At 39.3% G+C, this 17,260-nt stretch overlaps 1 pseudogene; it reads left to right on the forward strand.

Moving 5' to 3' along the window:
• Nucleotides 1–571: 571 nt before the first annotated feature.
• Nucleotides 572–911, forward strand: LOC125098895 (elongin-C-like; annotated as a pseudogene).
• Nucleotides 912–17,260: the final 16,349 nt, after the last annotated feature.

Raw genomic sequence — 17,260 nt, forward strand, 5'->3', positions numbered from 1 at the left:
ATCTTTTGGGATCTGGCTACAGAGAAATTAAGCTGGGAATATTCCATATTAAATGAAATATGGAAGGATCTTTTGGAAGTTTCAAGAAAACAAATGGAAATTTCAGATAATTTGGCTTTATATTTTTTTCTGTTTTAAAATTTACCTATAAAATAAATTTTAAAACTCAGATAAAAATCAGTGGTGCAGAACAGAGAATCAAAAATATGTGCAAGGAAATCAAGAACAAGATCCTACAATGAAAACGGAGTTGCAGCACAACAAAAATTCACATAATATCAAAAGCAGTAATTTTTTTGTAAGAGAAGATCATTTCCAAATAAAAATAATAAGTAGGCACTTGGTTTGCTTGAGAATCCATCCAATTAATGAAAAGAAGTAAATCATAAGAAAACATTTTTTAAAAGTGTAAGTTACCTGCTGATATAACCAATACGAAGACAGTGACAAAAATAATAAAGTACTCAGACATTCTATAAATGGAAGTGGGTGATAGACTCGTTGTGTCCCTGCCTCACTCAGAAACTACTAAAGTTCCTGTGAAAGGGAAGTGGAATTTCTTAAGAACATAATGGATGGAGAAGAGAAAACCTATCATGGCTATGAAGACTTTGAGGCCATGTATGTCATATCAATACCTTCGGATGGTCGTGAATTTATTGTAAAAAAACAACAAGCACTAACATCCAGAACAATAAAAGCCATGTTGAATGGCCCATGTCAGTTTCCTGAGAATGAAGTTAATGAATTCAGTTTTAGAGACATCCCTTCACATGCACTATGGAAAGTTTGTATGTATTTTACCCACAAGGGTCGCTACACTAACAGCTCCATGGAGATTCCTGAATTCCCAACAGCACCTGAAGTTTCCCAGGAACTGCGTGATGGCTGCCAACTTCCGAGACTGTTAAATAAGGTCAATTATAATAAACTGTTAACTTTTTTCAGTATTTAATACCTACAATTCAGTAATTTTTTCATATATAGCATGCTGCCTGTGTGCAGTTGAACTTTAAAGTTCATGGTAAAGCAGATTATGTTCTGTACTTCTGTGTGGCAATCAAGTTGAAATTTGTCTGTTACATCATCAAATTAAGTTCACTTTCATAAATTGAGAAATAAACAAATATTCCAATTTGTTTAAAAAAAGTAATAAAGCATTGAGAATAGGATTCTACAACAAGAATACCAATCACATAATACTTAATCCCAATCGTCAATTTGAAGACCTCTTAAAAGTCACCATTGCACAAGAAAACTGGAAATGCCCTGAAACAGTACAGCTGACACATGAAAGAAATTTTGATTAGACATCTTCACAACTTTGACAACCATCCTAAATGTCCACGTGACATTTCTAATATCAAATTGGGAATCGAAGTACTTTAAATACTATCAACACAAATATACGAACTTTAGTCAACCATGCTGAAGGAAATAATGAATTTTCCTTTCTCTTTAAAAAATGTTACATGACTGGACTGCTGTTGTATGAAAAGACAAAGAGTTCACAACAAGAAAGACAAAAAACAAGGGTTTTTAAAAATATTATGGAAGTAAATCCAGAAGTGAATTAATTAAAAATAATACTATTTTTCTGACTTTGAGGGTTTCTATGGTATTTGTCAGTTTTGTCATATTTTCAAAATGTGATTTAATTTTTTTCCTCATTCTAAGTATCTCTTTTCACACCAATTTTGTGATCTTTCTCTGATTTAAAGAGAACAGTTCCAATAGTGTAGGCTTCAGATCCGTTGGAGCCTAGACCTCCCTTCTCCCTGTTTGCAATGCCTGAGGGCAGAAGATTCAAGCAACCAGGCAGGCTGGGGCTATTTCTGTATGCGGAGTCAGAATCCATCTTATGTAACTGGAACTCCCACGTCTCTTTTTTTCAGGCACTAGTTTGAGAATTGCAAGTGCTCAAAACTTTCCAATTTTAAGACAGTGATTCTCCAAAGCCACAGTTTGGAAGTATCCTTCTTTGTTCGCAGGAGTCCACCGCCGCTGCTGTGCCCCGCAGTCCATTTGAGAGTCTGTTTTTATTTCATAAAGTTTTGGCCTAAAATACTACAGAGCCAGAATAAATATTCAATCATGTATTAATTACTTGCATGCAGTTAGAAAATTTGACAGTAAGTAACGTTTTAAAATGTAATCAGATTGACTTAGTGGAATCAGCTGGTTTTGCTTTATTTATTATAACTATGTTATTGTAGCAGTTCCAGCCAGGGGCATTAGAAATGGAAAAAAAAAAATCAAAAAACAGTACAAAACCCTAAACATAAGATATCAAATATGCCCAGCAGGACTACTCCTTCCCATCCACCTCAGGCCATCTGGGTCCTTTGCTTGGCCTAGCCTCTACGCATTTATCTATAGCGTCAAGGAGTCTGGCCAAACGAGGTACTATCCTATGAAAAAATGAAGCCAATTAAATATACCATGATTCAGTTTATTTAAAATAATTTCAACATTTTGGGGCTATCTAGTTATTTACCAGTATGAACAATCAAGTTTATCTGAAACATCTTATTTATTAGAAACAGCCCAGGTCCCGTGATACTCAAACAAGACTCAAATTATGACTTAAAAATCCTGATTTTATTCTAAGTGCATGACTTAAGATTTCAGAACAACAGTGCAATGAGTGAAAAGTGTAGAAGAGCCACACCTGGAGCTCGAAGGCTATACTTCTAAGAACAATGTTTTAGTACATACAATTTATATCAGGACATAAAACTAATCCTAAAATACCTAGGCAGTCATTGGTCTTCAGGTAGCTGAATTTAGATGCTGGATTTAGAGCCAAGCACACCTGGGTTCAAAAGCCATTGAGCAGCGGCAGGTTATTTCACGAGTTATGCCTAATTTCCCTGGTGTGCAAAAACAGCATAATAATCCAGACCTTATAAGGCTGTTGAGACAATAAATGAGACAAATGTGCATAATAGATGCCAGTAAATGGGAGTTATTTTTAACTCTGCTCTAACAAGTTGATCATAATTTCTCATAATAAGGGCAGTGTCTGTACTACTTATTTAAAATACATTCCATTGTTTATTATACTTTGCCGATAAACAATTTTTAAATGATTGGAATCAAAACCATTTTTTGGAGGATCTTTCAAAATATATTTGTCAGGGAAGAATCCCAACCTTATGGGAGAAGAGAGGGAATCAATCTGAGACCATTCCTTAGATGCCAAATCTAGACAAGACAGTGTCTTGCTCATAGCACAGCACACAGCAGGAGCAGCAGCACTGAGACGCCAGACCCTGGGTCCCCAAGTCCCATGGGTGACACCATGGGACAAGATGGATGTCACACATGAAGTGGGTTGTACCATGGCTGAGAAGCCCAGAGCCAAGGAACCAGCAATTCCTGAGAAAGCAGCAAACAACCTGTCCCCCACAGGAGTGTTCACTTACTTGTGGAGCATAAAGAATAACACGGAGAACACTGGGAGATGGAGAGGAGAAGTGAGTTGAGGGAAATCAGAGGGGGAGACAAACCATGAGAAACTGTGGACTCTGAGAAACAAACTGAGGGTTTTGGAGGGGAGGGGTTGGGGGTTGTGGGAGCCTGGTGGTGGGTATTCAGGAGGGCACGTATTGCATGGAGCACTGGGTGTGGTGCATGAACAACGAATTTTGGAACACTGAAAAGAAATAAAATAAAATAACAAAAAAATGGGGGTGGGATAGCATTTACATGAAGGCCAGGCTGCAGTCATCTGTGCCTGCTTCGTGGCCCTAGTGGCTAACTATGAGGACTCCTTGGTCTCGGGGGACCGATACAACTTGCAGTTTATATGATGAACTGCTTCCCCTTACAAGGCTATTCAAGAAACCGCAATCTTCCTTTGAAGTTAAACAGTAAATGGACATGCTATTGTTTACATAATCTAATTCTGATTCCATGATCTTAACTGTCTTGAAACCCTTTCACCTTTGTACAAATTAAAGTTGGTGAAATAATGAAAAACCTCCTTCTTCCATTTCCACCTACCCAGAATTATCTGGCTGTTTAGCCTTTACAATGCAGTGTCTTGTTTCTTTTTTTTTTTTTAAGATTACTTATTTATTTATTTGACACACAGAGAGAGAGATCACAAGTATGCAGAGAGGCAGGCAGAGAGAGAGGAGGAAGCAGGCTCCCCACCGAGCAGAGAGCACGATGTGGGGCTTGATCCCAGGACCTTGGGATCATGACCTGAGCTGAAGGCAGAGGCTTTAACCCACTGAGCCACCCAGGTGCCCAACAGTGTCTTATTTCAAACCAGTATGGAATCATATAAAATGCTATTTGTAATACAAATTAACCATTTCACTTTGGCTATTGTGTTACTTTGTAACATGGACCCGTGTTTTTTCCAGATCCCTTTTCTGCCTCCATCCTCTACTCAGCCAGAAGGGCATCATACCAGATGATACAAAAACACAAAAATCCAGTAACAATCTACAAAACATCAACAGCCCCAAAACAAGCAGGTTGATTTTAGGTTTTCTCATTGTTCCTGTTCCATACCTTAATAAACTGCTGACAACCAGAGAACACATATTTTTTTCCCTGCAAAGTTACTGTAAGACTCAGCACTACTTGTAACTTTTACCAAGCAAAAGATGGAAAGACGATGTAAGATTATGCTAAATATCATTTAACACCATAGATTTTCAAAAGATCAACTGCCTGATATGATGTTAAATATAGTTGAATGTGGTCCCACATCTCTGTGCCACTTTGCCAAGTTTCCGTCGGATGCAATTTGCAACAAGCAACATATTAAACCCCCATAAATAGTCATTATAATGTAAACACTGAACACTCCTTATTGTAGCAGTGAAAGCAGCCTCTCCAAAATAAAAATTAAAAAAAAAAAAAAACAGAAAACAAATCCTCGAATTTCGTCTCAGGGCAGAAGGTGGATTTGAATTTGAAGACATGCCAAATGGTAATTTTGGGCACAAATATTTCAGACAAAGCTGATCTATTATGAGTAATAACAGCATATGTTAGTTTCTAAGTCAGTTTGCATATGTCACAGGAAGCACACCCAATTAGCATGTGAGGCCATTTACACTTCAGCAAAGTTATTAACAGTAAATCATAACAAAGTAGGTATGATCAAATTATACATTCTATTTCAAATATGCATAAGAATCTGACACAAAACACAGCAAAATAGAGAAAGGTAGAATCTTTAATGTATTAAATCAGCGTATTAGCTTTTTTCATATTATTAGTAGTAGCAATAATAATCATTATTATTATTCTTTTCTTTTCACATAGCTAGTTGCTATGGCTCTTGACAGTTTCCTTTTAGCTGGCTAAGCCTTGGAGGATTAAAGAAGACATTTGGCCTTTATGGTTTTCTGTGTCTGAATGTGTATGTCCTGAGGAGAAAAAGAGCTGTGCAAGAAGCTATTAAGCACCAATGAGCGAGCACGGATGTGGAATGCCTGAGTTATGTTCACTGAAACAGATGTCGCGTCCCACAATTCCCCGAGCTGCCTCGGGCTTTTGCTGGTGTCAACCCTGTGGTAAATGGGTTTTCATAATGAATTTACTGTGAATTCTCTCACACACACAAACCATTAGAATCACATTAAAGGGCTGACTAAATGCCACCGAGACTCGGAGCAGGACTGTCTTTTGTTCATTTGGAAGAAGCTCTGAAGAATCCAGAATCTCAAATCAATCATTCGTGATACTTTGGAGAAAGTAATAAGCCTCTCTGTGGCTGGAGAGGGACGAACACATGTTTTGGGAGGAGGAGGTTCTTGAGCCCCCACACGGAGCAGGACTCCCATTTTTTTCTTCCCAGATTGTCACAGGAATGGCTACTGCTCTCAATCCCAAAGGGGAGGCACTTGATCAAAACAACCTGAGTTTTGAATTATTTTCTTTGGTCCTTTCTCTTTAAAAAAAAAAAAAAGTTATTAATTAATAAGCAAAACAAAAAACTTTGCAGTACATGATGCAAATATATTGAAATCTTCCAAAGGGGCTACCAACAATGTGTGGACTATCTAGAGGGTATGACAGCTGAACCGTGGTGCTCCGAAGGTATGGATTAAAAGCCCCAGGAAGAGTCAGAGATTGTGACAGAAACAAAGACACGTGAGAGCATAATCAGAAGGAGACGCTTGAAGTGCATCTGTCTTTCAGAAAATAGCAAAACTATGTGTACTGCTAAAAATAACAACCCAAGCAACAATGTACTCTATTGGTTGAGCACCTATTATGTCTCAAGGCTTGTACTTGAAGTTTTTAATACATTGTCTCATTTTCTCCTCATAAAACGTCAAGAATAAAAAAAGCATTTGAAGATGCTTCCTTCCTGCCAGACTTTGTTCTGGGTTCCCCCCCCATCATCCCGGGGGTCCACTGTTGCTCTCTCAGCCTTTTAACACTTGAGCTCTTTCCTCCTGCTGAGATTTAGTACCTGACTTTTCCTCTTTTAGAATCCTCTCGGGTATGCTTCCCTCACCCCAACCTTGCTTTAAGTTTGGGTGTCATCCTCTCCTCCATAATGTTACACTTAAAAATTGTCTCCTCCAAGAAGCCTTCCTGGAATGCCTTAGCAGGAGTAGGTTCCCAAATGCCTTACTTAATCCCTCCTTAACCTTCTTCCTTCCTGGCTGTGTTATTTTCTACCTTGGCCGTGACTGTGCCTTGTTTAGCTCTTCAGGGCATTCTCTCAATTTGCAAGTATTTATTTGCCTGCTGACTAGCCTTATTTTTGTCTCTTCCTTCCTGGGGTAAAGTACCACAAAGTCAAGTTCCAGGTCCTTTTTATTCACTGATCTGTCTACACCTAGCACATAAGCAAGAATTTGGCATATGACGGGTACTCAATAAACATTCATTAGATGAAAAAAAAAAGTGCTAAATGACTTGAATTAATTCTTTCACTTAATGAGTGATCCCCCTGTGAGCTTACTGAGGACAATGCACCTCTCATTTACAGACAGTGAGGCCCAAAACCAGTTTTGTAGGACTTCAGACCATGACTTTAACCATTATATGTCCATCTGACAGGTCTCACAGACTTGTAGCATCAGTGTGATATAGGCCTTTAGAATTGGGGTGTGTGTGTGTGTGTGTGTGTGTGTGTCTGTGTCTGTGTGTGTTTTAAGTCTCTTTCACCATCACAGTCTTAGCCAATACACAATCCTTTCCATGTAGCTTTAGTGCCACTATTCTTAACATCCTTCAGCTACACTCACCTCTCAGCAACTGGTCATCAAGCAGATCAAGCAAGGAAAAGGTAAAACCTTTCCACCACAACCATAGCTCTAGCTGTACACAAGCCTAGGGAACAAAAACTAACACCTTAGGATGGGTTAGAGCCACAGGAGTGGTAAGGGGGACTTTATTAGGTGGGGTCTTGGTTGGAACCTAAAAGGAATCATCATTCTATTTTGCTGGGGCTTCTAACTAACTTTCAGCTACTATGATATATAGAGAAAGAAAGGAAAGGAGGAAAGCAGGAACATGAGGAAGGAAGGGTGGGAGAGAAAGGAAGGGAGAGAAAGAAAGAAAGAGAGAGAGAGAGAGAAAGAAAGAAGGAAGTTAGGTAGTTAGTTAGTTAGTTAGTTAGTTAGTTAGTTTCTGCTATGGATTGAGTTGTGTCTCCCCTGGACTCGTATGTTGAAGGCCCTGAACTCCAATGTGGTGATATCTGAAAGAAGAGCCTTCAGAGGTATTAGATGAGGTCATTAGGGTGCGGCCGCAAGATGGGATTAGTGCCACAAGAAGACACAGCAGAGAGCTTGCTTCCCACGTCTCTCACACCACCTTCATGCACTAAGGAAAGGCCATGTGGGGGCATAAGAAAGCAGTCAAGGAGAGAGCTCTCAGTAGCTCAAGGAGAGAGCGCTCACAAGATACTGACCCTGCTGGCACACTGATCTAGAACTTTAGTCTCCAGAACTCTAAGAAATAAATTCCTGTTGTTTAAGCCACACAATGGTTTTTGTTATGGTACCACAAGTGACTAAGACAGTTTCCTCTACCAAAGTAAAACCCATAAAGTGTGATTACTGGCTTTTGTTTCCCATTGCATCATTTCATTGTGACTTTGGGTCAGGTCCTCATGGTACATTTTCCTTCTAGTCATTGACCTTTGGGATATTGGAGAAATTTAAAGAAACCCACAGACTACTTGTACATTGGCTTCTAAATATTTGTTTGGTGACATAGCATTATCCATGTCAATGGACCCAAGCATATTTCTATGCTAGGAAATACCACAGAAAAGTTGATATACCACAATATTATAATGCTATCTCCTTTTTCTTTTTCCTTATCCCACCTTTATTTCCCACTATGGGAGAAATAGGCAGAAGGAAAGATTCTAAATACATTCTTATCTCCCCTAATAGTCCCAAGATTTTTTATCTCTGAATTTGTACATTATGCTTTGAAAACTAATGGTTTCAAGCTTTGTAAATCCATAACTTTTAGAAATTGGCCTCAGGTATAAACCAATTACATAGAAAGAGAAAAGGCACAAACTAAAGCAAAATCTTGTACAAAGCCCGACTAATTTTGCCCTTAGAGTAAATAGATACACATAGACATAAATACAGAGAAGAAAATGTGGATCTTCTTGAAATCTTTAAAAATGAATGTTCAGGTTTTTGGACATCTTAACCAATGTTTAAAAAGATAAACTCCAAATAAGATTTCTACCTCATAGAGGGATTTACACATTAAATTATATAATACTCGTGAAGTATTTAAAACATTGCTGCCACAGCAAGTCATCAATAAGTGATCATTTATATTTCACTTTTAAACATTAGACACTGTCCTATAAAATGAACCACTTAGGTTTACTTTATAACCTAGGAATATATCCAATTCTCTGTATCTTCAATCAATTTAGGCATTTTCAACGTCTATTTTGCCTCTTCTTGGAGATTGAGGTGAAGGAGAGAATAATCTCTACACAAGTTTTATTGACCTTTAACAGTGGCTTAAGTTAGGATTATTATTATTATCATTATTATTAATTTTCCTTTGATGTGCCTTCCTTTGTCAAGGAAGGAAGTGGGATATAATGTGGATATCCTGGCCAAAGAATATTACTAATAAATTCATGAGATGGGGCAGGGGCAACTAAATGTTTAGGTCACAGATTAGGGAGTGGGAGTTAGCAGGTGGAGAGGATGAAGGGGAAAAAGGGGAGCCAGAAGGTGGCTTATTAGTGGAAACTGGAAGAGCAGTGAGGAAACATAGTTACGGACTGGTAAAAAGGCAACTCAGCTTTAGGGAGGCAGAACAACTGAGACAATATTGCCTGTAGGAACTTGGAATATAGAAAATGAATTTATGAGTCTGTCTAAGGAGGGGTGGCAGGCATTACTGAAAGTGCCCTTTGTTTTTTTTTTGTTTGTTTTTGTCTTTGTTTTAGCTGCATCAAATAAGGTGAGGCAAGAAAGATGAACTAAGAGAAAATTTCTCAGTTGGAAAGCAGAACTTAACAGAAATATGGAAGAGCTAGGAATTGCTGGGTTCAAATAGAACACTGATTCACATTTCCATCTCATAGAAGATTCTTAGTAAGAAATGATCTGTGCATTAAGACCTATTTAAGTCTATGGTTATAAAACCCTTTGTTAAGATTTCAGAAAGACTTTAGCTGGTGGCTAGTAGACTTCTAATCAGTCAAAAAGATTTCTAAAATTTGAAAATGTGTTGTCCCACTGCACTTTTATTTGCCCAAAGTTGATAGATTTCTGTCCCCAAAAGAACCATGGACGTCACCTTTGGGGCATGGCATCAACTCTAGTAAGATTGATGAAAATTTTAAGAAAATGGTATTTATACAAACTCTGCTTCCTTGGACCAAAAGGAACAAAAATGGCCAAGAAAATTTAAATAATAAGAAAAAAAACTTATGGATCTTCTACAAAAAAGAAGCAGGCTGAGACAGCTACATAGCTGCAAACACCAATGACTTCTGATCAAAAAGAGAAGGCATCTCAGAGAACAGAACCAAAAGGCCAGAGTGTGGAGCCAAGATCTGAGAAAAGGAGATTGATTCATGAGTCATTCGCACACTGAAGCACTGGACCCTGATCAAGGAAGCAGCCTTGCCCACACAGGAGGGAAAACTGCTGATGTGTACCCAATGGCTTTCCAGAATTACTGCAAAATCCTGACTACTAGATGCTTCCATTCTTCACTTTCATTTATTTATTTGCTTTAGGGTTTTATTTATTTATTTGAGAGAGAGAGAGAGAGACAGTGACCATGGTGGGGGGTGGTGTTGGTTTGAGGGCCAGAGGGAGATGGAGAAGCAGACTCCCCACTGAACAAAGGAGTCCGATGCAGGGCTCAATCCCAGGACTCTGGGATCATGACCTGAGCTGAAGGCAGAGGTTTAACCCACTGAGTCACCCAGACGCCCCTCCCATTCTTTACTTTTTACCTATTTTTTTTTAATTTTAGAGTTTTTGTATTTCCTGGGAAACAGAGTCCCCATGTACTCCTCATCCATTTTCCTAAACTGTTAACATTTTACGAAGCTATAAAACATGTCTCAACTAAAGAACCACTGTTGGTACATTACCATTAATTAAGTCTACAGTATACTCAAATTCCACCACTTTTTCCCTCGTGTCCTAATTTCCTTACTCTCCTAAGGCTCTGTTTCAAGATATTCTGCAGGGTCCCACAACGCATTTCAATGACACGTCTCCTTAGCTTCCTCCACTGTGACAGTATCTTTTTTATTTTTTTAAAGATTTTGTTTATTTGATAGAGAGAGAGATCATAAGTAGGCAGAGAGGCAGGCAGAGAGAGAGGAGGAAGCAGGTTCCCCGCTGAGCAGAGATCCTGATGCGGGGCTCGATCCCAGGACCCTGAGATCATGACCTGTGTGGAAGGGAGAGGCTTAACCCACTGAGCCACCCAAGTGCCACATGGGACAGTATCTTAATTTTTCTTTGCATTGGATAATCTTGATTGTTTTGAGGTGTGTTTTGAAGGTATTTTGAAGACAAATTAGAGGACTTTGACCCTCAGCTTGGGTTTTATGGTTTTGGGTTTTTTCTTTTTCTTTTTCTTTTTTTATGGTTCAACTGCTCTAGTACTAACCAGATTCTCTAATGGAAAATCAGCCATTTCTCCAAGGAGCACTGGTTCCCTCTCCTGGATGGTGGTATTTAAAACCAAGACCTGGGTGCTGAGTGTGCTCCATGCACCATACTTACTGCTTTTGAGCACATGTGTTTATCGAGGTTACTCTGCCCCTGTGTTACCATTTTATGTTGAGTGTGTAGCTGGAAGATCACTTGTGTTTCTTGCTTGCCCCTCTCATCATCAAAAGAAGCTGGCTCTGAGGAGCTTCCCCGTACTGAACTAGACACGGGTCATGAGTTCCTGGACTTCAAGCCTGGTGTAGTAATTGGTGTGAGCCTTTGGAGTCCCTGGATGAGAGTGAGTGTATTTTTCATGTTGAAGTAATGTGAATAATTTGCATCAACAGAAGTGGACTCTGAAATTAGCTTAGTTGTAGGAAATAAATTAAAAAGAAAATAAACTAAAAGTAGCCATATTGTTTCATGGCTACAACATTATCCCATCCCTCTCTGCAAAGTGGTTTTGCTGCTCCTCCCACCCAGAGATGCTCTGTTTCTCCTTTTGGTTGGAACTGGGCTAGATTTGTGGTGGAAGTGACATTTTTTGGTTCTTGAGCCAAAGCCTCAAGAGGGCTTGCAGCTGCTGCCTTCCTTCTCATAGAATCATGAGACCAGCAGGCTGATGAGGAAGCCCACGTGCAGACCACGTGGGTAGGGGAGCCTACTCCTCAGGTGTCCCAGGTAAGCCCAGCTCCCAGCTCCCGCACCAGCTGAGTGCAGCAACCTGGGTGAGCTCAGGGGAGACCAGCTGAGTCCAGCCACTTGCACAGTCATGAGAAATGATAACTCACTATGTTTTGGAGTAATTTGTTAAGAAGAAATGAATAATTAATACAATACAATTGACTGCTAAAAAGTTTATCTTTCTATGGATCCCGGATCTACCACCCTATTAGTTCCACTGACCCAGGTCAGGATTTTCAGTAGGTAATGAAATATATTAATTGTAAGGCTGAGTTAATATCTTGATTTTCTCTTTTTATATGACCGTAGTCCCCCTATTTCAGTAGTTTTGCTTTCCCTAGTTTCAGTTACCACTGGTCAAAGTCAAATGCTGTCCAGAAGCAGATGTTCCTTCTTCAGAAAGTCAATAGTAGCCAAACACTACATCCCTATGTCTGGCTCGTTCACTTCTCTTCATCTTATCATGGAAGCATTTTACTATCTCGTGTCATCTCAAGAAGGGTGTGAGTAGAGGACAATGAGGTATTTTGAGAGAGGAACCATATTCCTATAACTTTTATATGGTACATTGTTATAATTATTCTATTTTATTATTTATTATTTATTATATTTATTATTATATTTTATTATTATTATTTATTATTATTATTAATCTCTTACTGTGCCTACTTCTTAAATTAAACTTTATTATACTTTTTAAATTATTAAACTTTATTATAAACTTATTAAATTTTATTATAAACTTATTAAACTTTATTATAGGTATGTACAGAAACAAACAAACAAGGTATATAGGATGTGGTGTTATCTGTGGTTCTAACAGAACCACTGGGGGTGTTAGAACAGATCCCTGGTGGATTGGGGGGTTTGGCTACTGTATAGCATTTTACTGAAGACCTACGGAATTAGCACTTTACTAGAAAAGAGAGATTTATCAGTAGACATGTTGAGAACTGTCACAAATTGGCAAGGTATCTGGAGAATTGAAGTTTCTGATTCCCCTTAGATGGTACCTTACCTACTGACTGAACCTGAAAGTAGAGATTAGTTCTCTAGGAGGTGAGGTTAGGAAACCACAATGTAATTGTGATTAAAAACTGGCGAGTGTAAATTGCTCAACAGAGACAGCAACTTTCTCATGAGGAAAGTTCTATTTAAATCTCCAGATTTGCCTCAAGCCACTGACCTTGTTCAGCCTTTCCTATACACACTGAACTTGAGTCTTCTAAAGATAGTTGCCAACCTCTTTCCTTTAGTTGATTCCTAGGTTTTTAGTATCTTTATATAGTTTTAGTTTTGATAGATTGACCATTTTATTCATCCCTTCAACAAACACGTATTAACCATAACATTTAATGGGCCAAGAATACAATAATAATTCCTGATGCCTTTGAAAGTATATAAATGAACAATTCGGTAAAATATTGTCTGTGTAACATTAGAGGAAAGAACAGATGGGCATCTAATGTAAATTGGGTGAATTGTGATAAAGAAAATAAATCCATTTTTGATGTCTGACTACTGCCGACGGCTTTTAAGCCTCATACCTCACTCTTTCCCTTCTGCCCCACATCTGCGCAAGCTGATAAGAAAGCCTGGTTCTTCCTCCTTTGTTGTGGGAAGTTCAGCCTTTTCCTCAGCCACACCCCCCAACCACTATAAAAATCTCAGGCTAGTCTTCTTCCCTTGATCTCTGAAATCATTTTTGACCAGCTTGGGTGGCCCGCCCTGCTCTCTTCAGGAACCTGATTATGTAGGTAATAAACCTTTTCAAACCCTACTGGTGCCTGTGTGGCATCATCAGTCTTGAATCAAATTTTGGATAAGGGCAGCAATCTTGTCTCCAGAGAATGACAACAAAACAGGTGCTCATAAAGGGTAGGATTATAATTAGGATTTTCAGAAGGCGATGGCAATTGAGTAGGAGGAGCAGAGAAAGGCAGTAAGAGGAGGATTGAAAAGTAGCCCCTGAGTTTGGAAATTTGGAATGAATGATCATTTTTTCCAGAACCCTTTAAAAGTGTGATGGGGAACACGATCAGATTGCAAAGGCCAGGGATGAGCGAGTAGAGGCATCAAATATTGATTACTGTTTCAACAAATTGGAGTGGAAATTATTCAGCAGAGGCTGAAGATAAGTGGAGAGAAAAGGCAGAAAAGGAAGCAGGGCCAGATGAGGACTTTTTTTTTTCTTTCTTCCTTTTTTTTTTTTTTTTTTTTGAAAAAAGGGAATAAGACAACAAAGATTTCTTTATAAGCCAAGGTTACATTCAATCAATTAAAAGAGGTTGAAGACACTGGGAAGAGGGATTAATCGATAGAACAAGATGGAAAAGCAAGGTGAAAGTTTCGATTTAACAAAACAACAAAATAAACTAACAAAGCAGGGTGGGGAGGAGAAAAACTCTATGTGGCAGATTTAATCTTGATTAGAGAAAGAAAACTCATCCAGTGATGCCAAGCAATACAAGTTTTGTATAAGGGCTTGGACGTATATACCTTTGGGTGGCCTGGATCAGTAGGAAACTGATGGAGAAAAAGCAGAACAGCCTCCTAAAGGTGGAGGTATGGTTACCTCTGGAAGTCCCTAAGGAATGGGATTTAGAAGGGGTTAAAGACGTAGTGAGGGTTGGAAATACTGGCAAATAGGGGTGGCATTATCACTGAGGACACAGAAGGGAAAGCATTGACAGACAACTCTAAGACCCACCTCAGGCTAGAGACTTGGAATTGTCAGACACCAATCTGCAGAAATGGGATCATTTAACTATAGGGAACAAACTGAGGTTGCTGGCAGGGAGGTGGGCAGGGGGTGGGGGGTGAATGAGTTGCTGGCTCTTAAGGAGGGCACTTGCTAGGATGAGCACTGGGTGTTATATGCAACCGATGAGTCACTAAATTCTACCTCTGAAATTAATAGTACATCATGTGTTAATTAACTTGAATTTTCATTTTTAAAAAAAGATAAAAACAGAATTAAAAAAAAAAAAAAAGAAATGTGACCGTCTTCCATCTACTTCATTTGGATTCCAAACTATCTGGTGGTCTGTGTTCACCCCAGGGTTGGGATCCAGAATGTCAGGACCGCACAGATTAAATACCCCTTCAGGTCTAATCAGACTGCAAGCCATTTTTCTAACAATTACTATGTCCTGTTTTATTTTACCCTTTCTCTCCCTCACTCTGGCATCAACCTGGATGGTTGGCCTGGGGCAAGAGAGGCATCAGAAATTGTGCTGTGGCGTCCTCCTCACGGCTTCTTGGGGATATGGATTGCAGAACATTATTACATAACATTTACTTTAGAACAATTTCTGACCTCCTCTTTTTTTTTTGATTGTGAGATGGAGTCCAAATACATATCTTATTAATTTTTGATCTTCGGCATATGTAGGGCAATTAAATCTATTACCCATAGAAAGAGAATCACTTAAAAAGTAGATAAGGAATATCCTACAGTAAGCGGATTCCAGAAAAACGAAACCCGAAGACATACATTCACACATCTGGCAGTGATTCATAATTGAATATTATTTTCTCTCTAGTTATGATGGTTTGCATCAGCCTCAACCCCCAAACTGAAAGTAGCTGAGTAATATTGCTGGCACCGTCTCTCTATCCCTGTTCCATATGTGCAGAATGAAAGGTTTAACTATAATTCACTCCGGTAGCATTATACAGGGAATTTCAATGAAGGTGTTGAAAGAAAATAATTACCCATGGAGCCTGAGGCTAGAAGGGAAATCTCTCTCACTCTCTTTTACAATATGTTTCTAATGGCTAATGTGTGAGCAGCAACCTGGAGGAGGGGACCATTTTCTTACGTGACTGCATTAGTACCTGTCAGAAACAGTATAAATTTGTGAAATGAGAAGGACACTAAAGTTTTCCATGATGAAAGGTATTAAATGCAAACTTCCAGTCTTAGGAAACTCATCCAGGAATATATGAATAGGGATAGTATGCCTCAGATACTTTCTGACTCTCACAAACTCATAATGACCCAAGGCTACGGTGAATTTGACGTGGTCCTCTGCCACGTGACACAACTATACGCCTCGTTCTGCTTCCTTAAGAATAGCACTACAGATCTGCCATATATCTAGAATACATAGTGACCAGGGCACAATCTCAAATAGAGCCTAATAGAGTACGGGATTGTTTTCAAATACTAGACCAAAGATAGCTTTTGTGACTAGGATTCCAAACTGTAGGATGTGAAATTAAAGCAGATGATTGTTAAAAATCCTTACTCCCAGGGCACCAGGGTGGCTCAGTGGGTTAAAGCCTCTACCTTCAGCTCAGGTCATGATCTCAGGGTCCTGGGATCAAGTCCCGTATCGGGCTCTCTGCTCAGCGGGGAGCCTGCTTCCTCCTCTCTCTCTGCCTGCCTCTCTGCCTGCTTGTGATCTCTGTCTGTCAAATAAATAAATAAATAATCTTTAAAAAAAAAAATCCTTACTCCCAAGTCCAGCTGAAAGAAATTCTGATTCACTAGATCTCAGGTAGTAGGCTTGACTCTGCATAGTTAGCAAATACCCACGGTGATTCTGGTGCAGATATCATTGGGATTACATTTCAAGTAAGATTTAGGAGAAATCTGGCACCATTATTGGACTGGTTTTAATTGATTAAAACCTCTACTCTGTTGAGTGAGACCCTTACTACTTCAATATTTTCATTGGCAGTATGAAGAGAGGCAACTGAAAAAAAAAAAAAGAAAAGGTTTACATGAGACAAGAATGGTATGTCAATCCTGTTTTTGGCAGTCACACTGCTATTCTCAAATTTTAATTCCAGAGCCAAAGCAAAAGGCATAGGTCCAAGCCCCAGGAAAAGCTGCTATGTGGGAAGAATTGTTTGGCTTCATGAACTCTGCTTCCACTATGTCTGTGTCTTTGGGATGAGGGACAAGGAGGCCCTGATCATCCAAGAATTCCAGGGGCATAAGGCTCAGCCTGCCTCCCCAACATCACCATCTGGCCCCCACTTGCCACTCCAGCCTGCATCTTAACACCACACCACCACTCCTAATCCCACCCTGAGCAGCACCCTAAGCTCCAAACAGTCTCAAACCAGCCTTTCTCATCAAAATTATGACAAAGTCTTATAAGCTGATTTGATGAAATAGTCCTTCCTAAGGTTCACACAATGCATGGCAATGGCTTACATGTGTTTTTCCTTTCTTATAATATTTACTTCAGCTTAAATAAATGACTCATGATGAGAACTTCAGACCCCTGGTCTGAAGACTGGTAAAGCAAATCTCTGGACTCAGGAGACATCTAGATACTGCTGAAATCATACCACCATAGAGTCAGTCATATCAGGCAACTTCCTCCTCATAGACGCACTACCTTCTGCAAATCTGCCCTTACCCTCCATCTTTCTCTCTCCTCCAAACCCATCCCATGCCCAGGCAC

This window comes from Lutra lutra, chromosome 4, assembly GCF_902655055.1.
Source record: "Lutra lutra chromosome 4, mLutLut1.2, whole genome shotgun sequence".
Taxonomy (NCBI): domain Eukaryota; kingdom Metazoa; phylum Chordata; class Mammalia; order Carnivora; family Mustelidae; genus Lutra; species Lutra lutra.